The sequence below is a fragment of the Salmo trutta genome, chromosome 28 (assembly GCF_901001165.1).
Source record: "Salmo trutta chromosome 28, fSalTru1.1, whole genome shotgun sequence".
Lineage (NCBI taxonomy): Eukaryota > Metazoa > Chordata > Actinopteri > Salmoniformes > Salmonidae > Salmo > Salmo trutta.
Genome location: NC_042984.1, coordinates 43021650 through 43048039, shown reverse-complemented (window position 1 = coordinate 43048039; position 26390 = coordinate 43021650). Strand labels below are relative to the sequence as shown.

The 26390-nt window shown below is 39.2% G+C and overlaps 2 non-coding genes across 2 annotated transcripts; both read right to left on the bottom strand.

The window, feature by feature from the left end:
• Positions 1-17017: 17017 nt before the first annotated feature.
• On the bottom strand, positions 17018-17089 carry trnap-ugg (transfer RNA proline (anticodon UGG)). Its single transcript has one exon. It is a non-coding gene; the product is annotated as a tRNA-Pro (tRNA).
• Positions 17090-17385: 296 nt separating this feature from the next.
• On the bottom strand, positions 17386-17457 carry trnap-ugg (transfer RNA proline (anticodon UGG)). Its single transcript has one exon. It is a non-coding gene; the product is annotated as a tRNA-Pro (tRNA).
• Positions 17458-26390: the final 8933 nt, after the last annotated feature.

Genomic DNA, 26390 nt, shown 5'->3' with positions numbered 1-26390 from the left:
AATTGACATCAGTAAAGAATTTATAACAATAACCTTCCCCTTTAATTTTAAAAACCTCCCCTTCCACATATTTACAACCTTCCTGACTTTATTTATCACCCCACTCCATGTCAAATCCCTAGCTTCCTTTCCTTTTAAGCCTATAAAAACTCCTAACACCTTAAAATAATCTTTGACCTCTTTAAAAGGAAAATTCCCTTCATTTACTTTCCCAATATACATTACAACAGACTTTTCCATATTAACTTTTGCTCCTGATGCTCTTCCATATACTTTAAAACCTTCTATTACCCTTTTTACACTATCCTCATCTCTAACTGTTATAGTTGTGTCATCTGCATATTGGTGAATCAAACTTGAACCCTTCTGTGGAGTCTGTACACAATTGATAAAATTATCCTTCTTAAGAAAAGCCGCTAAAGGTTCAGCTGATAAAACATAAAGTAAAGCAGATAAAGGACATCCCTGTCTCACAGATCTCTCCAGGGTAAAAGAATCAGTTAAAACCCCATTGCATTTCACCCTACTTTTTGCATTTCTATATAATAATTTAATCCACCTTATTATTTTATTACCAAAGCCAAATCTTTCCAAGGCCCTAAACATAAAATCATGTTCTACCCTATCAAAAGCCTTATTTAAATCTATGCTTAAAACAATACCCCCTATCTTATCCCCATTCATTTTGTGTATCACGTCTCTAATTGTATTAATTGTGTCAGCTATATCTCTCCCAGGAACACTATAATTCTGTGTTGGTGCAATAATATCATGTAAAACTCTCTTCATCCTATTCGCTAAGATTTTGGCTAAAATCTTGTAATCCACATTTAATAAACTAATAGGCCTATAATTCTCCAATTTCACCTTACTCCCTTTGTTTTTATATAAAATAGTTATCATTCCTGTCACCATTGATTCTGATACACAATCCTTCTCCTCCATATAGTGATAAACCTCCAATAAAATAGGTGCTAAAAGACTTTCATAAATTTTATAAAACTCTGCAATGATACCATCTACTCCAGGGCTCTTATTCACCTGTAAACCCTTTATCGCATCCGTAACTTCATTTACTGTAATCTTCCCATCACACATCAACTTATCCTCTCTATTAATTTTCACCTCCACACTACCTAAGATCTCCTGTACACACCCCTCATCCACCTCCCCTTTCTTAAATAAGTCCTTGTAAAAATTCTGCACTGTCTCTAAAATCTCTACATAATCATCTACTACTTCACCCTTTACATTTTCAATCTGTCTAAGATATGTTCTTCTTTGAGTACTCTTCTCTAATCCAAGAAAAAAGGAAGTGCATTTCTCCCCCTCCAAAAAATACTTTGCTTTGCTTCTTATAATAGCCCCCTTACACTTATCCATGTCATATTTACTCAATTTTGCTTTCAACTCTAAAAACTTTTCTATATTATAATTAGGTTCACTGTCACACTTGCCCATTTCTTCATCCAATTTAGCTCTCAACTCATTTTCTTTTCTTTTCATCCTGCCTCTCTTTTTCCTTGCATATCTTATACTAAACACTTTTATTTTTTCCTTAACCTTGTCCCACCATAAACACTTATCATCCCCTTTCTGCTTATCCTCCATTTCACATGTTATCAAAGATTTAAGTTGTTTACAATAATCCTCATCCCCCAAATAACTCGCATTCATACACCACGTACCACCTCCTATTCTTCTTTCCTTGTCTAAACCCACCGAGAAACTTAAACATGCATGATCACTGAAAGTTGTAAAAACATACTTAACATCTTTCATAAAATCCCTTAAACTGTCTTTAACTAAAATCAAATCTATTCTAGTTTGTTTTAATTCCTCTAATACCACCTGCCTTCTCGAAAATTCTCGTTTATCGGGATTGTCATCTCTCCATATGTCAATAAGTTTTTTCTCAAACATCATTTTCTTTAAAACCCCTCTAGATGCGTCATTTCTAAAAGCTGCTCCCCTTGTCATATCCAATCTGTCCAATTTCACATTAAAATCCCCCACCACAATTTATAATTCTAAACTACATATCCATATACTCAAAATCTAAAACTAAAATCCTCCCATTATTATCATCATGTACATGTACCACTTTGTCCACCACATCCTTTCTCACTAAAATAGCAACCCCACTAGAATTCCCTTTACCATTATTAACAAAAATAAAATCCCTCCATATTTGTTTTACTTTCAATACACAATCATTGTCCCAATGCGTCTCTTGTAGACATAAGATATCCACATTTTCCATTTGCACTATATTTTGAAATTTATCCATTGTCCTTAACCCATTTACATTCAAGGACACAAAATTTACCATTTCAAAAAATAATAAAATGAAAAAGTATACCTTCATTGTCCTCTACCTTTTGTCCTGTTTCTTTCCTCCTCCATCCTTCTTCTCTCCCCCAGTCGCTTTCCTCTTCCTGTATATTTCCCTTAGTCTTTCTACCTTTTCCCCATCGTCTGTATCAGATATCTCCTCCAAGTTCATATCGTCCAACCAACTCAACTTATTTCCTCCCACATCCGTTGTGCTCCCCGTATCTCTCTCCGTCTCTGGTACTGTCGTCAAAATCAAACTTCCCTCCATATCTTCACCCCCCGAGGTACTCGCAAGGGCTGAGCTTTCCCCCAAAATCTGTGCGTCCCCAGTGCCTCCACCCAGCTCGATCTCTCCCTCCTCCTGGAAACTCCCTCTTCTCATCTCTGAACCCATGCTGCTCCCTGTTTCGTCTGTCTTCTGCTCCATCTTCTCCATCTCTCCACCTTCCTCCACATTCTCTTTCCCATCCTCTTCTTCTCCTCGCGGTGCTTCATCAGCTTCCATAAAGAGGTCCTGGCTCTCCTCCTCATTTGCAACCTCTCCACAGTTGCACTCGTCAGTTCTCTTCCGACATCCTGCGCAAACTGCCCTATCTCTCGCTCCAGCACATTCCCTCGCATAGTGTCCCTGGTTTCCGCACTTAAAACATCTAAAGTCAGGGCAGTCCTTTAAAATATGTCCAGGTTGAATACACAAGCGGCACACCCTAACCTGCTTGTCATGTATCACCCTGAAATATTCACCACCCTCCAGTGTCTCAAACTTAGTGGAATACGGCAAAGACTGCACGGTGTCGGTGAACTTTACCTTACAGTATCTCGTCCCATCTACGATTTCCGTACCCCGGCCGAACTATCCTTCTGATTTCAGACACGGCCGCTACACCCCAGCTCCGCAATTTGTCTAGTATAGCTCCGTCCTCGATATAGACTGGCAAATTCATGAACGAGACTATGAGTTCGTTTGCAATCACGTCTCTTGCCATTACCTTCGTGTTCTTGATCTTGAACCCATCCATTAAACGCTCTTTTCCTTTTGCATCCCGCATCGTGACTTCATATTTCCTTTCTCCTTTAATTCTGCACCCCAACAACTCTCCGCACACATCTTTAATTGATCTTAGTAATTCCATCGTCGTTATCTTGTCAGCACCTGGTATTCCATACAGCACCTGGTATTCCCAGGCGGTCTCACATCCAAGTACTAACCAGGCCCAACCCTGCTTAGCTTCCGAGATCGGGCGTACCTTTTTTTTTTACCTTTTATTATGAAAAATACATAATATTTACAATATTCAATCAATAATAAAAAAGGATGAACAATTCATCCTTTTACAAAATCAAAAAAGTAAAGAAAATAAAACCAATTAAAAACACAATCATTCACTAAAACCAATTAATAATTAAAAACAAGTTTTTCATTCAAATCAATTTCAATAAAAGTACTCGCCCACACAAACAGCTTTTCTTTTTATATTTTACATTAACATTCTTCCATATTGATTTCACATCTATATTTGTAAACACCCTAGACCACACTTTTTCTGAAGCAGGAGCTTTTGTCTCTTTTAAAATACATTTTCTATAAACCATTTTAACTTTTAAACTTGATAAAACATGTTTCTCCCCATTACTTTCATAGTATAAAACCGGTAAACCCTTAGCTCTCTCAACCACCTCTGTATTTATTAAACGCACCCATTCCTCAGGAATACACCCTAAAATTCTCTTATACATATTTTCTACAGTAGTTTTGCTGATTTCATCATCCACTTCACAAACATTATCATAAATAGCTTGAACAGGAAGAAACCCCGGAATGACCTCATATAAAATGTCCCCAATCTGTCTCATCCCAGCCCTCATAAAATATTTACAAACCACCATCTTATTATTATATTGTATCTTGGGATTTAAAACAATTGGCTGATTTAAAATATTGTCTAAAATGGTACACTCATAATAAATATTTGGTAAAAACTCCCCCCAAGCCTCAAACACTTCTCTATAAAACAATGGTATATTACCTAACATTACTTTTTTCATACACATCAATAAAGCATTGTCCCCCATCCTCCCAACCTCCTGCAAATACTCCTTAAAAAATCTTTTCCATCCATAATCTAGTTCACCATATAAATATTTCCGTACCATTTTAACTCTAATTGCTTTTTTCCTCACATTTAAATCCACCAACTTCAAACCCCCCTCCTCATAACCTGCAATCAAAGTTTTAAAAGAAATGTTCACTCCTTTCCCATCCCATAAAAAATCAACTAAAATCTTATTCATTTCAGATAAAACCCATTGACATCAGTAAAGAATTTACAACAATTACTTTCCCTTTTAATTTCAATGCCCTCCCCCTCCACATATTTACCACCTTCCTAACTTTGTTTATAACCCCACTCCATGTTAGATCCCTAGCTTCTTGTTCCTTCACCCCTAAAAACACACCTAACACCTTAAAATAATCATTTACCACCTTAAAAGGAAAAGTCCCCTCATTAATCTTCCCAACATACATTATTACTGACTTCTCCATATTCACTTTTGCTCCTGAGGCTTTCTCATATACTTTAAAACATTCCATCACCCTTTTAACACTTCCCTCGTCTCTAACTGTTATTGTGGTATCGTCTGCATATTGATGAATTAAACTAAAACCTCCTTGCGGAGTCTCTACACAATTTATAAAATGATCTTTTTTAAGGTATGCCGCTAAGGGTTCTACCGATAAAACAAACAATAAAGCTGATAAAGGGCACCCCGGTCTCACTGATCTCTCAAGAATAAAATAATCTGTTAAAACCCCATTACATTTGACCCTACTTTTAGCCTTTCTATATAATAATTTTATCCATCCTATTATTCTATTTCCAAACCCATATTTTTCTAGTACCCTAAACATAAAATCATGTTCCACCCTGTCAAAAGCTTTATTAAAATCTATACTTAAAACAATTCCCCCTATCTTATCACTATTCATTTTATTTATCACATCTCTAAGTGTATTAATGGTATCCGCTATATCCCTTCCAGGCACACTATAATTTTGTGTAGGTGCTATAATATCATTTAAAACCATCTTCATCCTATTTGCCAGTATCTTAGCTAAAATCTTATAATCTGAGTTTATTAAACTAATTGGCCTATAATTTTCTAGTTTCAATTTGCTCCCCTTATTTTTATATAAAATCGATATCAGCCCTGTCACCATGGAGTCTGAAACATTATTATTATCTTCCATATATTGATATACTTCCAATAAAATCGGTGCTAAAAGACTTTCATACATTTTATAAAACTCTGCAATTAGTCCATCTACTCCAGGACTTTTATTTATTTGTAAACCCTTAATTGCATCTTTCACTTCATCCACTGTTATCTTCCTATCACACATTTGCTTATCCTCAACACCAATTTGCACATCCACACTATTTAAAATCTCTTTTACACACCCCTCATCCACCTCCCCTTTCTTAACTTCTTGAGGCTACCTGGGACGTTAGCGTGCCACCTGTGGCGCACCCTATCAACAGCAGGTGCATTTCAAGAGCGGCAAATTTGAAACCAAATAAATGTACAAATTCAAATTTCTCAAACATACAACTAACTTACAGCCTTTGAAAGATAAACATCTTCTTAATCTAACCACGTTTACCGATTTCAAAAAGGTTTTACGGGGAAAGCATAAAGTTAGGTTATGTTAGGAGAGTACATTGACAATAGCTGTGTGCAATGCATTGTCGATTCAAAGACATGCGTCACCAAAACCATACAATCAGCTAAAATTATGCACTAACCTTTTACAATCTCCATCAGATGACACTCCTAGGACATTTTGTTAGACAATGCATGCATTTTTAGTTCTATCAAGTTCATATTTATATCTAAAAACAGTGTTTTACTATGGCGTTGATGTTCAGGAAATCGTTTCCCTCCAATACCGGCAGTCAAGTCATGACGACAAAATAATTAATTAATATTAGAAAACATTGCTAAAATATTATATTGTCATTCAAAGAATTATAGATTTACATCTCTTGAACGCAATGGACTTGTCAGATTTTAAATTAACCTTACTGGGAAATCACACTTTGCAATAATCTGAGCACTGCGCCAGAAAAATACGCATCGCGATACAGACTAACCGCCATGTTGGAGGAATCTAAAATCGAAAATACTATATAAATAATCCATTACCTTTGATTCTCTTCATCAGATGTCACTTCCAAAGAGTCCCAGGTCCATAACGAATGTATTTTTGTTCAAAAAAGCTCATCATTTATGTCGAAAAACCTCCGTGTTGTAGCGCATGATCTAAGCCAGCCGGACTTCACTTCACTTCAAGAACGGAAAAAATATATTTCCGTTCGTTCAAACATGTCAAACGTTGTATCGCATAAATCATTAGGGCCTTTTTTAACCAGAACATGAATAAAATTCAAGGCGGACCATTGGGTTTTCTTTTAAAACGTTTCGGAATGAGAGTACCCACCATCAAATCGCGCGCCAGGGTGAATGATGGACCATCACGTTCCATGGCTCTTATTCGGTCAGATCTCACTGTAGAACACTCAAAATACTTTGTAAAGGCTGGGGACATCTTCTGGAAGCAATAGGAAGTGCCAGAATATAATTCACCCCCTTTGTTTTTCAATGGCATAGGCTCAAAGTCAATTCAACACATCAGGTATCCACTTCCTGTCAGAATCTGTCTCAGGGTTTTGCCTGCCAAATGAGTTCTGTTATACTCACAGACACCATTACCAGACGCCGTTACTCCCCAGCTACTCAGCTTGTCCAGTATAACTTTGTCTTCTATATATACCGGGAGATTCATGAAAGACACCACCAATTCATTGATATTCACATCTCTCGCCAGAATCCTGGTGTCCTTTATCCGTAAACCATCCATTAGACGTTCTTTACCTTTTCCGTTTCTCATCGTAATTTCATATTTCTTATCTCCTTTCATTCGGCATCCCACCACCTCTCCACACACCTCCTTAATTGCTCGTAGTAATTCCATCGTCGTCACCTTTTCTTCTCCCACCAACTCAATTGCCACCGTGTATTCTTTTCCATATTTCATTCCTCCTTTATTTTCGTTTTCCTTCCGTTGCGCATTTTCGTTGTCCTTGTCCATTCCGTTTGTCGTTGCCATGTTGTCCGTCATTGTAAATCAAAAATGAAACCGAAAAAAACCTCCCCCAAGCAGCAAAACTGCAGGGGGGGAAAACTAACCAAACTTAAAACTATTCAAATGAAAAAACAATAAATTATATGTCAAAATCCAAAAAAATAAACAAAAATAGCTCTCGAGCAAACACTCTCAAGCAAACACTCGCTCACAGCTCAAACACTCGCACCTGTCGTCACTTCTCCAATCAGGAATAGCGCCCCCAGGCTGGTATGGCCGTAAACCATAGACAATCTCTTGGTACAACATATATAGTCAAAGTGAGTCTGATAAACATACATTGCATTTTCACCAATTAGTTAACAGACCACAAAGGGATCTCAATAAAGATAAATATGCATGGTTTGTCAACAAAAAAAGTTAGCAAAGGTTACTGGAAAATGAACAAGACTTTACTAGAGAATTAAGTATTTAAGAAGGAAGTAGCAGGAATTAATGATAAATACTGGAAATGTGCCTGTGTTATGAATACGTGTCACATCCTGACCAGCAGAGGGAGTAATTGTATTAGTTTTGGTCAGGATGTGGCAGAGGGTTTGTATGTATTTCTACGTTCTGTCTAGTTTTTCTATGTTTAGGTTTGGGTGTTGGACTCTCAATTGGAGGCAGGGGTTTCTAGTTGCCTCTGATTGAGAGTCCTATATATAGGTGTGTGTTTGGATTTTGCACTGCTGTATGTAAGTACTTAGCCTGTAAAACTGTCGATCTCTTTAGTTCATTGTTTTTCCGTGTTCATGTTTATTAAATAAATTATCATGATGAACACGCAACCCGCTGCGTATTGGTCCACCTTTTCTGACAGTGACTTTAACATATCGTCAGATGAAGGAGAAGACTGTTACAATACGTTTGGAAGTTACTGGTAGCTAATGAAATTTGATATAAGGCTTTTGGCTATTTCAATGGGGAAAGAAATTGCTCGTGCCAAGAGAGAAAGAATATGACATCATAAAGGGAATAATGGATTATACTAAAAAAAGTGAACTTAACTAATAAGGAATTACTGGAGCTATTATCATTGCAAATGCAGTTATACTGTATCTACGAGGAAAAGGCCCGGGGAACGTTTGTAAGGTCAAGATGTAAATGGATGGAAAAGTGTGCCATTTGCAATGTGTGCCATTTAGAGGGTGAATGGGCAAGACAAAATATTTACATGCCTTTCAACGGGGCATGGTTGTACGTGCCAGGGCTACCAGTTTGTGTCAAGAACTGCAATGCTGCTAGGAAGCATTGGAGTCAACATGGGCCAGCATCCCTGTGAATGTGTTGTACACTCAGTACATTAATAGTATTGGTACCATGTTCTTGCCGTAACCTGTAAAGCTGGAGCAGCCTGCGAGGCAGGGGGAGGTGTAGGTGATGCCATTGTCTGAACACACAGGGTCCCACTCCCCAGCCAAGCAGGAGCAGTCTCTGTTACACTCTGACAACAGGCTGCTATCGTACACCAGGGGACCTGGGGGGACAGAGAAAATGGGTGGTAATAATGATGCTTAAATAATTGTTGCTGAACTATCATTGACATAGGCACAGTGACAAAACAGCCAGGAATCCTGTCTCAGTAACAACCATACTGTATATTCCCACAAGAGGGAGCCCAGGAAGAGGCCCATGAGTCTTTTGGTCTAACTCTCCCTCATATTCCACTGATCAAAACTTTTCTTTTTATCAACCCACCCCCCAACCAACCAACCAACCAATCAGATGTCATATTTACCCGTTGTAGGACACGGTCAGACCAGCCACCTTAACGTTGTCACACTTAGTGCCAGACTTCAGAGGGAGGAGGAGGTAGGCCATGAAGGAGGTGACGAAAGACAGCTGGGCTCCAGACACAACGCCAAGCTTATACCTCTTCATCAGTAGACCTCCCAGGAATATCCCCACCGCACCCACAGGCAGGTTCACCTCACCTGGAAAAGTTATACTCACACGTCTTTAGTGCTGCCAGTGTGCTGGAGTTTCATTTCCACTCATGTTCAACAAATCTACAGGGGATGGGAGAGAACAAAAAAAATAGTATTTAACCTCTAAGGGCTAGGGGGCAGTATTTACATGGCCGGATAAAAAACATACCCGATTTAATCTGGTTACTACTCCTACCAAGTAACTAGAATATGCATATACTTATTAGATATGGATAGAAAACACCCTAAAGTGTCTAAAACTGTTTGAATGGTGTCTGTGAGTATAACATAACTCATATGGCAGGCAAAAACCTGAGAAGATTCTGACCAGGAAGTGGCCTGTCTGACCATTTCTTGCCCTCCTTGATCATCTCTATCCAAAACAGGGGATCTCTGCTGTTACGTGACACTTCCTACGGCTCCCATAGGCTCTCAGATGGCGGGAAAAAGCTGAATGATGTCATTCCAGCCCCAGGCTGAAACACATTAGCGCTTTTGGCAAGTGCTCTATCAGAGGACAATGGGCTGAGGCGCGTGCACGAGTCGACCCCATGCTTTATTTTCTTTCGTCTTTTATCCTAAACACAGATTCCCGGTCGGAATATTATCGCTTTTTTACGAGAAAAATGGCATAAAAATTGATTTTAAACAGCGGTTGACATGCTTCGAAGTACGGTAATGGAATATTTAGAATTTTTTTGTCACGAAATGCGTCGTGCTCGTCACCCTTCTTTACCATTCGGATAGTGTCTTGAATGCACAAACAAAACAGAAGATATTTGGATATAACTATGGATTATTTGGGACCAAACCAACATTTGTTATTGAAGTAGAAGTAAGACAGCAAAGACCAGCTTTTTACATTAGCATGTGACGTTCAGAACTAGCATACCCCCGCAAACTTCCGGTGAATTTACAAAAAATTTACTAAATTACTCATGATAAACGTTCACAAAAAACATAACAATTATTTTAAGAATTATAGATACAGAACTCCTCTATGCACTCGATATGTCCAATTTTAAAATAGCTTTTCGGTGAAAGCACATTTTGCAATATTCTAAGTAGATAGCCCGGCATCACAGGGCTAGCTATTTAGACACCCAGCAAGGATTCTACAGCCATGAGGAAACAGCCCATAGCAATGAGCCTGGGCAGCTTCGCCTCAAAATGGCTGACCACAGCTAGGAACAGCAGGTCTCTCTCTCACTGTATTCACTAAAAGTCCACCAGACTGAGCGTGCTCGGCCAGTTTACCAGCTAGTGAGCACAATTTTACAAAAAAAACCCAATAACATGTAAAACCAACTCAGAAATCCCTAACAAATGGATTCTTTATAAAAAAACTCTCCTAGACAAAATCCAGTACAAGTAAGCTACTCAGTAAACATAGCCTCTGTGACTCATAAATCGTTTTTTACCTCAGCTAGCATCAAGCTAACATATACTCTCACTCAATGTAAATCACATTCTTCTCTCACTCAGTTCGACACAAAGCCAAAACAAGACCTTTCCTAGCGTGATAATACCTTGACAGAGTTGTTAAATAGCATGTAATACATATTGTGTAGATATTTGAACGTTTGGAAGTTCTGTTACATACCTGTAATAGTAAAAAGAACAGACCCAGTTTAGCTCAGTAAAGTCCTGATCCTTATTCTGCAGAATGGTGAGCGCTTGGCCAGAACTTGCTGTTTCTCCTGCTACAACAGTGCAACAGCGCCATCTATTGGCCTGATGGACTGATAACGCTAAAGTATGTAGAAAATGCAATTTAGATTAATTAAGACAAATACATAAACAAATTGGGGGGGAAATAAGTAATAAAGGAGTGTCCGTTTTTAGTGTAAGTATGTAGGACAATTACCCATAATGCTCACTGACTGAACATTCAAAATTACCATGGCAATTATTGAAAAATTCACATGCCATCGGAAACTTGGAACCTCAGATTTGAAATGAATGTAAGTTATTAGTGTAGAGCTTCCTAATGGTTGATTCTCATACTTCACAAGTGAGAAACTTGAAATCATCATTCCATAACGAGTTACCGAGTCAGAAATGTCAGAATTTCCTAGTTCCGACTTGAAGGGCCTTCTATGATGTAGGGCAGGTCAGTAACCAAATGATTTTACTGTGCCCAGTCACACACAGACTTTTATGGTCACACAAGTTGCCACCGGTGGATTCAAAATGAGTAGCCTAACAATTATTTACATGGCCCCAGGTACATTTGCAACCAAATTATTTTTCTGTGAGAAATCAATAATAGTTGCACACATAGGGTAACAATCAGCAATTGACAGTGAGCAATGAGCAAGATAAGCATAGACGGGAAGTTGACAATAGCTTATTATTAGTGTAAATACATTGTATATCCATGGTTGCAGTCCTCTAAGATTGAATTGCATTGAATTGAATGAATCAGATCCAATGATTTACCGCCCGTAGGGTGGGGTACCGCTAGTCATCATTATTATAATCACCATCTCAATCATTATCACCATAACATCATAGACTTATTCTCCTGTATCTGAGACTCATCTGACACTACCTTAGATATGGCAGTCTGCAACTCAATACACTGCCCCTGCAAGGTGTTCAGCGTCCCCTGCATGTGGTTAATCGACTGCTTAACATCGTTCAGCAGGATCTGAATCTCAAGCCTGCAAGAAATCAGGTGGTTCAGCATACTGAGATGAAGAGAGGCTTCAGACCATGCCCATTGGACCATCTATAGGATTCTTTCTCACTTAACACCAATCTTATTAGGAATGTAACTTTGTGCAGAAGATGTTACTATAGAGTTATTTAGAAGAAAAAAAGTGTACTTTGTCAGGCGCCAAAAGGATGACGGGATGTCTCCCTGCTCCAGTGAGCTCTGCTGGCAGGTCTTGCTCCCTGTTGGAGGAACGGGAGCCAAATTAGAAGAAAAATGTCTATGGTTGTTCAGCAATGAAACATTCATGTCATAATGGGGATTGTCCTTCCCTGTGAAAAGAATAACAGCTGGGGTTTACTTTCTCACTTTTAGATAATGTAATACAATCTTTAAACCCATCAGAAGTGTAGTGCTTACCTCCATGAAAATATTGGCCCCTGTTATTTTGGGCTGCATTGCTCCAATGTTGACCACTAGTTCCAACTTGTGATGAGAAGGTCTTGATGAAATGATCAGGTCAACATTTTGTTAGACATTTCAGAGATAGCATTAACAATTGTACATGAGACAGTGCTTCCAGATATTGAGGTATCTTCCTTCTGAGGTATGTAAAAAATCTGGTGTGTGAGTACTCACATGAAATGTATCCATGATTCTAGATTAAGCCAATCATGTATGTGATTACCATCCTATGGGTCAGCAATGGACTGACTGCTACACAGCTTTCAGGCGACTTTATGTCTTGGGCCTGGATGAATCATTGAAATACAAGTAATATTGTGAAGTTGTGATGCATAACTGCCATTGTAATTTGGAATATTCCATCAAAGTTATTTGTTTTGATAGTGAAAACAACTAACTCTTACGATTAATCACTTGACTGGAGTAACTTGAGTTCGGAACTAAAACATTAAAAGTACGCTATAGCTTGACGCATATCCTTACCTTGGACAAGCGTATCCAAAAGGCCTATCCAGTCGTGCGTGAAGATACCTTTAGGCAGATAAAAGCGCGGTACGGGTTGAGACACGCTCGGTAATGTGAATCTGTAACACTGATATAAAAGCACGTTTTCATTTATAATTGACACTGTAGAATGACCTGCAAGCCAATCAGAATCTAGTTTAAACAATACCTTGGGTTCCATGGAACGTCACAAACATATTAGGCCACTTGCGTCACAGATTACAGTCACTGAACATGGGTTTAATAGCTATATTGGCTATATGTACAGTATATGCACATCGTATTGAATTGAGATTACATTTACTGTAATTATGTAGCCTAATCCTATGAGGATCATATGTCAAATGTCAGAATCATGGCACATGAAAACATCATTAAATTGACTGCAGATTATAAAATGCCATGTAATTTCCATTAAATTACGTTGAACCAACGTGGAATAAACATTGAATTGATGTATGTGCCCAGTGGAAAGTGATGAATTCGAAATGATTGAATACATACAGTATTACAAAGAAAGAGATACAAAAATTGCTCCGAAAAGCTCGAAAAAGTCTAATTTCCCTGGGCTACCCAAAAGTAAAATGTATGTACGCATTACTGTACATCGTTTGGGATGAAAGCGTCTGGTTTCAAATCTCTGACTCTCACACATATTTACAATCTTGCGATGTTTATTTCTGGCGCATTCACGTTTGCGGGATTTTGTGAAGTAAATGATGCGCAGGAGAGCTCCATGAAATCAGGAACATGGTCAAGATGGCGACATGAGAGGGTGGAACATTTCTAGCTGAGGAACAATTAGTTTTTTTTTTGTTCTTTTTCGATGTAAATGTAGTTTTTAATTGAATTTGGCCAAAGAATATACAACAAAATAGCTATAAGCCTAATACAAGTGACCACAAGGCAATGACAAAACGCCTTTCACGTGCCAAGGTGATATACTTCAGCATCGGACAGCCATGCACTGAAGTCTTTCAGCAATAACAATAAAATACATGCAAAATGCGACAACAAGAAGTGCATTTATTCCATATGCATAATCAGACAACTGTGCATTGGTAATAATGTTTTGGATGAAATGGCTATCACAACGTCCAAAATTAAATTAATAATATCCAAAGTGCAGCCACAACGAGAAGTGCAATGCATTCAGCCTATGCCTGTTAACTGTGCACACACTTGTAAAACGAACTGGCTAAAATCACAATCTTAGTAATTATATTTCTATTGCAAAAATACTTGTAGGCCGACTGGCCGACAATATGCATGCGTCTTCTTTTTTTAAATTATTATATATTTTTTTATTATGAACACAACAAGTACAAAAAAAACAGAAATATACAAACAAGAGTACAAAACCTAAAAGACAGGGGTATTACATATCAAGATTCATTTTCAATTTGTTAAATACTTTTATGGTGCGTATTGCTTTTTTGTTTTTACATTTACTGATCATTTCAAAAATAATATTTCAATTCTATCTTAAATAATGTGAAAAGGGGTTTGTTCTCTGCCCACTTCATTTTATGGACAAAGAATCTTCCATGAAAGATAAACAAATTAACAATGAAAGTTAAATCAGGGTCCATATCATTTGGTTCAAAATAAAACATAACATAGTCTTTCAAATTAACATTAATAGTTGTTTCTTTTAAAATAAAATCTTCTAACTCACACCAAAATCTTCTGACATAAGAGCAGTCCCAAAATGAATGGTCAAGAGTCTCTGGGTCACAATCACAAAATACACATTTGTTATCAATAGCTATTTTAAATCTGTGTATAATAAAGGTCTTTACAGGGTAGATTCTATGAATGAGTTTGTATGATTCTTCTTTCACCTTATTAGATATACAATATTTACCAGATAACAACGGAACTTTGTTCTAGTTCACTTGTCCTCGGGCTGCATTCCAGTACATTTTAGCAGAGGGAATAGTAACATATTGACATAGTTTCCTTATATACATGTTATTACATTTATAGTTTACAAAGTCAATTCCTTCTAATTGTATTGAGGCTACAAAATCCTCAACAGTTACACTTGGAGTATTGTTATATTCTCCTAAAAGAAGAATAGCACCTTTAGGGACAGCTCTAACAACAATTTGATTCTCCTCAGGAGGGAATGTAACATTGTGTGTTCTAATAAATTTTGGATAATCATATAGTTGTCCATCATTGTTCAGTAATTGTTTAACCCAAATAATGTTGTTGTCAAACCAGTTCTGGAAAAACAAAGACTTGTTTTTGTATTTTATGTCTGTCTCCATAGGGAACTTATTAATGGATGATGAAGACTTCCTTTACGTTCCTGACCTTTGCAATAGCGGGCTCATCCAAGATTTGTACTAGACACCAATCGCACTCTAAGCGAGAATCGTACAGAGAGATAAAAGATCCTATTTCAGCTGCTTCTATTAAATACTGGTTAAAACTAGCATTGGCTGCGATTCAGTAAAGACACCTTCTGAGAATTGATGTGAATGTTTTCACTTAGACTGGTCCTTTTTAAATGGCTTGTCCAGGATTTGAACACAGGATCTCTCGCACCCGAAGCGAGAATTATGCCCCTAGACCAACGAACCACTTCCTTGCGTGTATAAGGCCTTACTGATAAAGGACAACGGGTTAACAGCCAATCTGTCTCCATAGGAAACTTTTTTTTATGGATGATGAAGACTTTTTTTACATTTCTGATCATCGTAATAGCAGGCTCATCCCAGATTTGAAGCAGACACCAATCACAATCTAAGCGAGAATCATACAAAGGGAAAAAGGAGCCCATTTCAGCTATTTCTATTAAATACTGCTTAAATCTAGTATTGGCTGTGCGTGTTTCAGTGAAAACATATTTTGAGAATTGATGTACAGAATTTCAGTTAGACTGGTCCTTTTTAAAGGGCTCATCTGGGATTGGAACCCAGGACATCTCAAAGTTAGAATCATACCCCTAGACCAACAAGCCACTTTATAGCATGTATAAGGCATTGCTGAAAAAAGACAACAGGTAACAGCTAATCTGTCTCCACAGGAAACTTTTTTTTATGGATGAGATGACTACGTTTCTGACCTTTGTAATAGCGGGTTCATCCAAGATTTGTAGCAGACACCAATCGCACTCGAAGCGAGAATGATACACAGAGAAAAAGGAGCCCATTTCAGCTGCTTCTCTTAAATACGATTTCATCTGTTTCTCTTAAATACGGTTAACAGCCAATCCATCTCTACAGGAAAGCTTTATTTTACGGATGAGAAGAATTTATTTACGTTTCCGAACTTTGAAATAGCGGGTTCATCCAAGATTTGTAGCAGACACCAATCGCACTCTAAGCGAGAATCATACACAGAGTAAAAGCAGCACATTTCAGCTGCTTCTACTAAATTTACCATTGGCTGTGTTTCAGTAAAGCCACATTCGGAGAATTCTGTTGACGGTTTTCACTTTCACTAGTCCTTTTTAAGGACCCCTAGACCAACAAGCCACATTCTAATGAAAATAAGGCATTACAAATAAAAACGACAGGTAAAAGCCAATCTGTCTCTTCAGGAAACTTTTTTTTATCGATGAAATGACTTTATTTACGTTTCTGAACTTTGAAATAGCGGGCTCATCCAAGATTTGTAGCAAACACCAATCACACTTTCAGTGAGAATAATACACCGAGTAAAAGCTGCACATTTCAGCTGCTTCTCTTTAATAGTGCTTACATTTAGCATTGGCTGTGTTTCAGTAAAGATACATTTGGAGGATTGTGTTGAAGGTTTTCACTTAGACTGATCCTTTTTAAAGGGCTCGTCCGGGATTTGAGCCCGGGACCTCTCACACCTAAAGCGATACTCAAACCCCTAGAGTCTAGGGCCTAGACCAACAAGACACTTTCTAACGTAAATAAGGCATTACTGATAAAACTTTCACTGGTCCTTTTTTAAGGGCTCGTCCAGGATTTGAACCGGGGACCTCTCACACCCAAAGCAAGAATCATACCCCTAGACCAACGAGCCACTTTCTAATGCAAATAAGGCATTACTGATAAAAGATGACGGGTAACAGCCAATCTGTCTCTACAGGAAACATTTTTTTATGGATGAGATGACTTTATTTACGTTTCCGAAATTTGAAAGAGCGGGTTCATCCAAGATTTGCAGCAGACACAAATCGCACTTTCAGTGAGAATCATACACAGAGTAAAAGTACAAATTTCAGCAGCTTCTCTTAGATTTAGCATTGGCTGTGTTTCAGTAAAGACACATTTGGAAAATTGTGTTGAAGGTTTTCATTTAAACTGTTCCTTTTTAAAGGGCTCATCCAGGATTTGAACCCAGGACCTCTCGCATCCAAAGCGAGAATCATACCCCTAGACCAACGAGCCACATTCTAATGTAAATAAGGCATTACAAATAAAAACGACAGGTAAAAGCCAATCTGTCTCTTCAGGAAACTTTTTTTATCGATGAAATGACTTTATTTACGTGTCTGACCTTTGTAATAGCGGGTTCATCCAAGATTTGTAGCAAACACCAATCGCACTTTCAGTGAGAATAATACACAGCGTAAAAGCAGCACATTTCAGCTGCTTCTCTATAATAGTGCTTAAATTTAGCATTGGCTGTGTTTCAGTAAAGATACATTTGGAGGATTGTGTTGAAGGTTTTCACTTAGACTGGTCCTTTTTAGAGGGCTCGTCCAGGATTTGAACCCGGTACCTCTCACACCTCTCACACCCAAACCACAATCGCAACAATCATACATGAAAACACTTGTAGAGATACGTTCTTGCTCGCTTTCGATCTTGCTCTTACTAGCTAAACCTTGGTGTAAACTAAAACTTACGAGCTCTTTATGTTGAAAACAAACATTGTGAATAGACATTTATGGCTGAATATTTACTGTCCACAGGGCTGCTTGAGTCTCTTTTCAGGAGAGGAGAAACATAAATGGGCTGGAAAGCAGTAGGCCTAAGCCTACTAATTTGCTTCGCCCAGTGGATATTAGCTTAACCAAAAAAACTACTAGTTGAATGTGTGCAAATCAACTGTAGCGACCGGATAGTGCGGTAAAAGGATCCAAATTCCAAGAAGATATCAGCAGTTCAGTCCAAGGACAGCACGGATAAGAAAAAACAAAACAATAAACTGCATCGTATCCCACAGAAAGACCATTGTGAATAAAACGCGGTTCAGCTCTTTGAGAAAAGTGAACACGTCTGCCGGTGTGTCGAAGAGATGGCTTCAGCCTTTGTACTGAACTTTCATCCGTGCAGGGTGAATGAGGTAGCCAGGTGATGTTCTGCTCCTTCAGTGCTTTGGCGGCAGGTCTGAACTGCTTGCGACGTCAGGCGAGATCAGTGCTCATATCCGGGAAAAGGCTGACCCTCTTGCCATCAATGTTGATGTCCCCTTTGGCTCTTGCGAGTTGCAGTATCTTCTCCCTGTCCTGGAAACGGAGGAACCTGATCAGGACGGCCCGTGGGGGCTCCTCTGGCCGGGGTTTCGGTGCTGATGTTCTGTGGGCGCGTTCGATTTCCAGCGGCTTGGTGAAGTTGACATCAGGGATCCATTGAGTGAAGAAGCGGCCCGGGTCACGGCCCTCACTGTCCTCTTTCAATCCCACCACACGGATATTACTACGTCTGCTCTGGTTCTCCATCGGGTCTACTTTGTTTTTGAGGTAGGCATTGTCCTTCTGCAGTTCTATCAGAACCTGGTCATGTCGAGCGACGGTATCCTCAACTGTGCTAATGCGCAACTCAGCCTAAGTTGTTCTCAAAAGGAGATTTCAGGTCGTCAATGGAAGAATGGAGTTCAGCCAATTTCTTGTACATTGTCAGAGAAAGACCTTTGCTACCCTCTTGATTTTCCCGGAGGAGAGTAGCAAGCATTGCGAGCCTGCCGAGAGCAACAGTCTGGAACTGTCGTCTGAGTTATGAGGGCTAATGCTAGACTTGCTAGCTGTGGCGTTATCGTTATCTTGGGATTCAACGACGTTTTGGTCATCCTTCTTGCCTCCCGGTCGGAGGTCCATGGCTCTTTGGGAAGGTAAGTACTTGACAGTTTATCAGCCGATGTTAGAATATTGTTTCAACGTTGTTATTTAGGTAATAATAGGATAACTTTGAAGAGCTCGGTTTGTCAACTTCTGCTCAGCTTCGCGGCATCATGTGCTCGCCAACGCTAGTTGTAACCAATATTTTCAGCAAAACAGATAAAATGGGTTCCTTTATCGCTGGGGATGATTCTCGCTTAGAGGGCGATTGGTCTCTGGTTCAAATCTCAAATGAGCCCGCTTTTACAAAGGTGAGAAATGTAAATAAAGTCTTCATCATAAAAACATTATTTAATGTTTAAAATGGAAACATGTTGGCTGTTAACCGTTGTCTTTCATCAGTAAAGGCTTATATTCACTAGAAAAGGGCTTGTTGGTCTAGGGGTATGATTCTCGCTTAGAGGTCCTGTGTTAAATCCCAGATGAGACAGTTATATAGGAGCAGTCTAAGTAAAAAGTTATACATTCATTCTCAGATACTGTGATGACTCAAACTCTCAACCTACAGAAGTCTTCACCTAAATGTTCAGATGACATGGGCTTCTAGGTCTCTGGAGATAATTCTTGCTTTGGGTGCGACAGGTCCTGCGTTCAAATCCTTGACGAGCCCTTTATAAAGGAGCAATCTAAGTGAAAACATGTACATCATGGGTTGACTCAAACGAGGGGTTGGGTCAAATGCGGAAGACACATTTCAGTTGAATGCATTCAGTTGTACAACTGACTAGGTATCCCCCTTTCTAATGGTAGCTTTCACTGGTATTTTCAGAGAAACAGATGAAATGGGCTCCTTTATCGCTGATTATGATTCTCGCTTAGAATGAGATTGGTCTCTGGTTCAAATCTCGGACGAGCCCGCTATTACAAAGGTGAGAAATGTAATCAAAGTCTACATCATGCATTAATTTTGGGGTTTTTATATGGAAACACATTGGCTGTTAACGGTCGTCTTTCATCAGTAGTGTTCTAAATGACATAATGTGGCTCGTTGGTCTAGCGGTATGATTCACACTGGTGCGAGAGGTCCTGGCTTCAAATCCCGGACGAGCCCTTTATATAGCTTTAACCCATATTTTCAGAGAAACAGATGAAATGGAACCCCCTTCTGGAATATACATATGCATTACTGGTGAAAGACGAAGGTCAACAGACAATTATTTTCCATAGAAATCATACAACTTCTTAGGTATGATGCAGACTTAGATGACATTTTTCAAATTTTTAATAGCTGGCTCGTCCAGGATTTGAGCCTCTCACCACCTAAGCAATAGTCATACCCAGAGAAACACTGCTCTAGACAAATGAGCCACTTTCTAAAATATACAAGGCATTACTAGTAAAAGACGACGGCTAACCACCAATGCATTTCCATAGAAAACATACCATTTTGGAATTTGATAGAGGCGCGAGGCATGGGGAGTGAGTAACTCCGTTTTGTACCGGCAAAACTGTGATTGCATGTAGAAGCCAGTCAAAAAATGTTAAATTAAGCCTCTAAAATCGTTAGATCAATTTATCCCATATTAATTGAGAGATAGTGAGCGGCCAGTTATCAGTGCATTTGGAAAGTATTCAGGCACCTTGACTTTTTCCATATTTTGTTACTTTACAGTCTTATTCTAAAATGGATTAAGATGTTTTTTCCCCCTCATCAATCTACACACAATACCCAATAAAGACAAAGCAAAAACACGTTTAACATTTTTTTTTATATCACATTTACAGTTGAAGTCGGAAGTTTACATACACTTAGGTTGGAGTCATTAAAACTCGTTTTTCAACCACTCCACAAATTTCTTGCTAACAAACTATAGTTTTGGCAAGTCGGTTAGGACATCTACTTTGTGCATGAAACAAGTCATATTTCCAACAATTGTTTACAGACAGATTATTTCACTTATAATTCACTGTATCACAATTCCAGTGGGTCAGAAGTTTACATGCACTAAGTTGACTCTTCTTTTAAACAGCTTTGGAAAAATTCCTGAAAATTATATCATGGCGCTAGAAGCTTCTGATAGGCTAATTGACATAATTTGAGTCAATTGGAGGTGTACCTGTGAATGTATTTCAATGCCTACCTTCAAACTCAGTGCCTCTTTGCTTGACATCATGGGAAAATCAAAAGAAATCATCAAAGACCTCAGAAAATAAATTGTAGACCTCCACAAGTCTGGTTCATCCTTGGGAGCAATTTCCAAATGCCTGAAGGTACCACATTCATCTGTACAAACAATAGTACGCAAGTATAAACACCATGGGACCATGCAGCCGTCATACCGCTCAGGAAGGAGACGTGTTCTGTCTCCTAGAGATGAACGTACTTTGGTGCGAAAAGTGCAAATCAATCCCAGAACAACAGCAAAGGACCTTGTGAAGATGCTGGAGGACACAAGTACAAAAGTATCTATATCCACAGTAAAACGAGTCCTATATTGACATAACCTGCTCACATAGGAAGAAGACACTGCTCAAAAACCGCCATAAAAAAGCCAGACTACGGTTTGCAACTGCACATGGGGACAAAGATAGTACTTTTTGGAGAAATGTCCTCTGGTCTGATGAAACAAAAATAGAACTGTTTGGCCACAATGACCATCGTTATGTTTGGAGGAAAAAGGGAGAAGCTTGCAAGCCGAAGAACACCACCAACACCATTGAAGCACGGGGGTGGCAGCATCATGTGCAGCATCATGTTGTGGCGTGCTTTGCTGCAGGAGGGACTGGTGCACTTCACAAAATAGATGGCATCATGAAGTAGGAAAATTATGTGGATATATTTAAGCAACATCTCAAGACATCAGTCAGGAAGTTAAAGCTTGGTCACAAATGGGTCTTCCAAATGGACAATGACCCCAAGCATACTTCCAAAGTTATGGAAACATGCTTTAAGGACAACAAAGTCAAGGTATTGGAGTGGCCATTAAAAGCCCTGACCTCAATCCTATAGAAAATGTGTGGGCAGAACTGAAAAAGCGTGTGCGAGCAAGGAGACCTACCAACCTGACTCAGTTACACCAGCTCTGTCAGGAGGAATGGGCCAAAATTCACCCAACTTATTGTAGGAAGCTTGTGGAAGGCTACCCGAAACATTTGACCCAAGTTAAACAATTTAAAGGCAATGCTACCAAATACTAATTGAGTGTATGTAAACTTATGACCCACTGGGAATGTGATGAAAGAAATAAAAGCTGAGCATTCTCTCTACTATTATTATTATTACTATTATTATGGCTCGGTCCCTCAGGGACATTCAGAGACCTGTCCCGAAGCCATTCCTGCGTTGTCCTGGCTGTGTGCTTAGGGTCGTTGTCCTGTTGGAAGTTGAACCTTCATTGCAGTCTGTGGTCAAATCAAATCAAGTGTTATTTGTCACATGCGCCGAATACAACAGGTGTAGACCATACAGTGAAATGTTTACTTACAAGCCCTTAAACAACAATGCAGTTTTAAGAAAAATACCTAATGAAAAATAAGAAATAAAAGTAACAAATAAGCAGCAGTAAAATAACAATAGCTTGGCTATATACAGGGGGTACCGGTGCAGAGTCAATGTGCGGGGCCACCGGTTAGTCGAGGTAATATATACAGTGGCAAGAAAAAGTACATGAACCCTTTGGAATTACCTGGATTTCTGCATAAATTGGTCATAAAATTTTATCTGATTTTCGTCTAAGTCACAACAATAAACAAAGTGTGCTTAAACTAATAACACACAAATTATTGTATTTTTCTTGTCTATATTGAATACATAATTTAAACATTCACAGTGTAGGTTGGAAAAAGTTTGTGAACTCCTAGGCTAATGACTTCTCCAAAAGCTAACTGGAGTCAGAAGTCAGCTAACCTGGAGTCCAATCATTGAGATGAGATTGGAGATGTTGGTTAGAGCTTAGCCCTATAAAAAAGACTCACAAAATGTGTGTTTGCTATTCACAAGAAGCATTGTCTGATGCGAACCATGCCTCAAACAAAAGAAATCTCAGAAGACCTAAGATTAAGATTGTTGACTTGCATAAAGCTGGAAAGGGTTTCAAAAGTATCTCCAAAAGCCTTGATGTTCATCAGTCCACGGTAAGACAAATTGTCTATAAATGGAGAACGTTCACCACTGTTGCTACTCTTCCTAGCAGTGGCCGTAATGGAAAGATGACTACAAGAGCATAGCGCAGAATGCTCAATGAGATTAAGAAGAATCCTACAGTGTCAGCTAAAGAGTTACAGAAATCTCTGGAACAGGTTAACATCTCTGTTGACGAGTCTACGATACGTAAAACACTAAACAAGAATGGTGTTCATGGGAGGACACCATGGAAGAAGCCACTGCTGTCCAAAAAAATATTGCTGCACGTCTGAAGTTTGCAAAAGTGCACCTGGATTATCCACAGTGCTACTGGCAAAATATTCTGTGGACAGATGAAACTACAGTTGACTTGTTTGCAAGGAACACACAACACTATGTGTGGAGAAAAAAAAGGCACAGCATATCAACATCAAAAACTTATCCCAACTGTAAAGTATGGTGGAGGGAGCATCATGGTTTGGGGCTGCTTTGCTGCCTCAGGACCTGGACAGCTTGCTTTCATTGACAGAAAAACAAATTCCCAAGTTTATCAAGACATTTTGCAGGAGCATTTAAGACTATCAGTCTGCCAATTGAAGCTCAACAGAAGTTGGGTGATGCAACAAGACAACGACCCAAAACACAGAAGTAAATCAACAAAATATGCCTTCTGGAGTGGCCCAGTCAGAGTCCTGACCTCAACCCATTTGAGATTTTGTAGCATGATCTCAAGATAGCAGTTCACACCAGACATCCCAAGGAATGGTCTGATCCGGGTCTGATCCGCAACTACAGAAAATGTTTGGTTGAGGTTATTGCTGCCATAGGAAGGTCAACCAGTTATTAAATCCAAGGGTTCACATACTTTTTCCACCCTGCACTGTGAATGTTTACACGGTGTGTTCAATAAAGACATGAAAACATATAATTGTTTGTGTTATTAGATTAAATAGACTGTGTTTGTCTATTGTTGTGACTAAAATGAAGTTCAGATCAAATTTTATGACCAATTTATGCAGACATCCAGGTAATTCCAAAGGGTTCACATACTTTTTCTTGCCCCTGTACATGTAGGTAGAGTTATTAAAGTGACTTATGCATAGATAATAACACAGAGTAGAAGCAGCGTAAAAGAGGGCAATGCAAATAGTCTGGGTAGCCATTTGATTAGATGTTCAGTAGTTTTATGGCTTGGGGGTAGAAGCTGTTTAGAAGCCTCTTGGACCTAGACTTGGCACACTGGTACAGTCCATGACTAGGGTGGCTGGAGTCTTTGACAATTTTAGGGCCTTCCTCTGACACCGCCTGGTGTAGAGGTCCTGGATGGCAGGAAGCTTGGCCCCAGTGATGTACTGGGCCGTTCGCACTACCCTCTGTAGGATGAGGATGAGCAGTTGCAATACCAAGCAGTGATGCAACCAGTCAGGATGCTGTCAATGTGCAGCTGTAGAACCTTCTGAGGATCTGAGCACCCATGCCAAATCTTTTCAGTCTCCTGAGGGAGAATAGGTTTTGTCGTGCCCTCTTCACGTCTGTCTTGGTGTGCTTGGACCATGTTAGTTTGTTGGTGATGTGGACACCAAGGAACTTGAAGCTCTCAACCTGCTCCACAACAGCCCCGTCGATGAGAATGGGGGCGCACTCGGTCCTCCTTTTCCCTGTAGTCCACAATCATCTCATTAGTCTTGATCACACTGAGCACTCTGGAGCAGATTTTCATCAAGGATCTTTCTGTACTTTGCTCCGTTCATCTTTCCCTCGATCCTGACTAGTCTCCCAGTCCATGCCGCTGAAAAACATCCCCACTGCATTATGCTACCACCACAATGCTTCACCATAGGGATGGTGCCAGGTTTCCTCCAGACATGACGATTGGCATTCAGGCCAAAGAGTTAAATCTTGGTTTCGTCAACCCAGAGAATCTTGTTTCTCATGGTTTGAGAGTCTTTAGGTGCTTTTTGGCAAACTCCAAGCGGGCTGTCATGTGCCTTTTACTGAGGAGTGGCTTCCGTCTGGCCAGTCTACCATAAAACCCTGACTGGCAGAGTGCTGCAGAGATGGTTGTCCTTCTGGAAGATTCTCCCATCTCCACAGAGGAACTCTAGAGCTCTGTCAAAGTGACCATCTGGTTCTTGGTCACCTCCCTGACAAAGGTCCTACTCCCATGATTGCTCAGTTTGGCCAGGAGGCCAGCTCTAGGAAGAGTCTTGGTGGTTCCAAACCTCTTCCATTTAAGAATGATGGAGGCCACTGTGTTCTTGGGGACCTTCAATGCTGCAGAAATGTTTTGGTGCCCTTCCCCTGGTCTGTGCCTCAACACAATCCTGTTTCGGAGCTCTGCGAACAATTCCTTCGACCTCATGGCTTGGTTTTTGCTCTGACATGCACTGTCAACTGTGGGACCTTAAATAGACAGGTGTATGCCTCTCCAAATCACGTCCAATCAATTGAATTTACCACAAGTGGACTCCAATCAAGTTGTAGAAACATTTCAAGGATGATCAATGGAAACAGGATGCACCTGAGCTCAATTTCGAGTCTCATAGCAAAGGATCTGAATACTTATATAAATAAGGTATTTCTAAAAACCTGTTTTCGCTTTGTCATTATGGGGTATTGTGTGTAGATTGATGAAGGAAAACTATTAAAATTATTTAAACCATTTGTGAATAAGGCTGTAACCTAACAAAATGTGGAAAATGCTCTGTATTTTTACAGTACCAGTCAAAAGTTTGGACACACCTACTCATTCAAGGGTTTTTCTTAATTTTTTTTACTATTTTCTATATTGTAGAATAATAGTGAAGACATCAAAACTATGAAATAACACATGGAATCATGTAGTAAGAAAAAAGTGTTAAACAAATCAAAATATATTTTACATTTGAGATTCTTCAAAGTAGCCACCCTTTGCCTTGATGAAGCTTTGCACACTTTTGGCATTCTCTCAACCCGCTTCATGAGTTGATCACCTGAAATGCATTTCAATTAACAGGTGTGCCTTGTTAAAAGTTCAATTGTGAAATTTCTTTCCTTAATTGACCAAACGGTCTGGACTTGAGGTCAACCGATTAATCAGAATGGCCAATTAATTAGGGCCGATTTCAAGTTTTCATAACAATCAGTAATCGGCATTTTTAGACACTGATTGTGGATGATTTTTTTTTTTTTTTTTAACTAGGCAAGTCAGTTAAGAA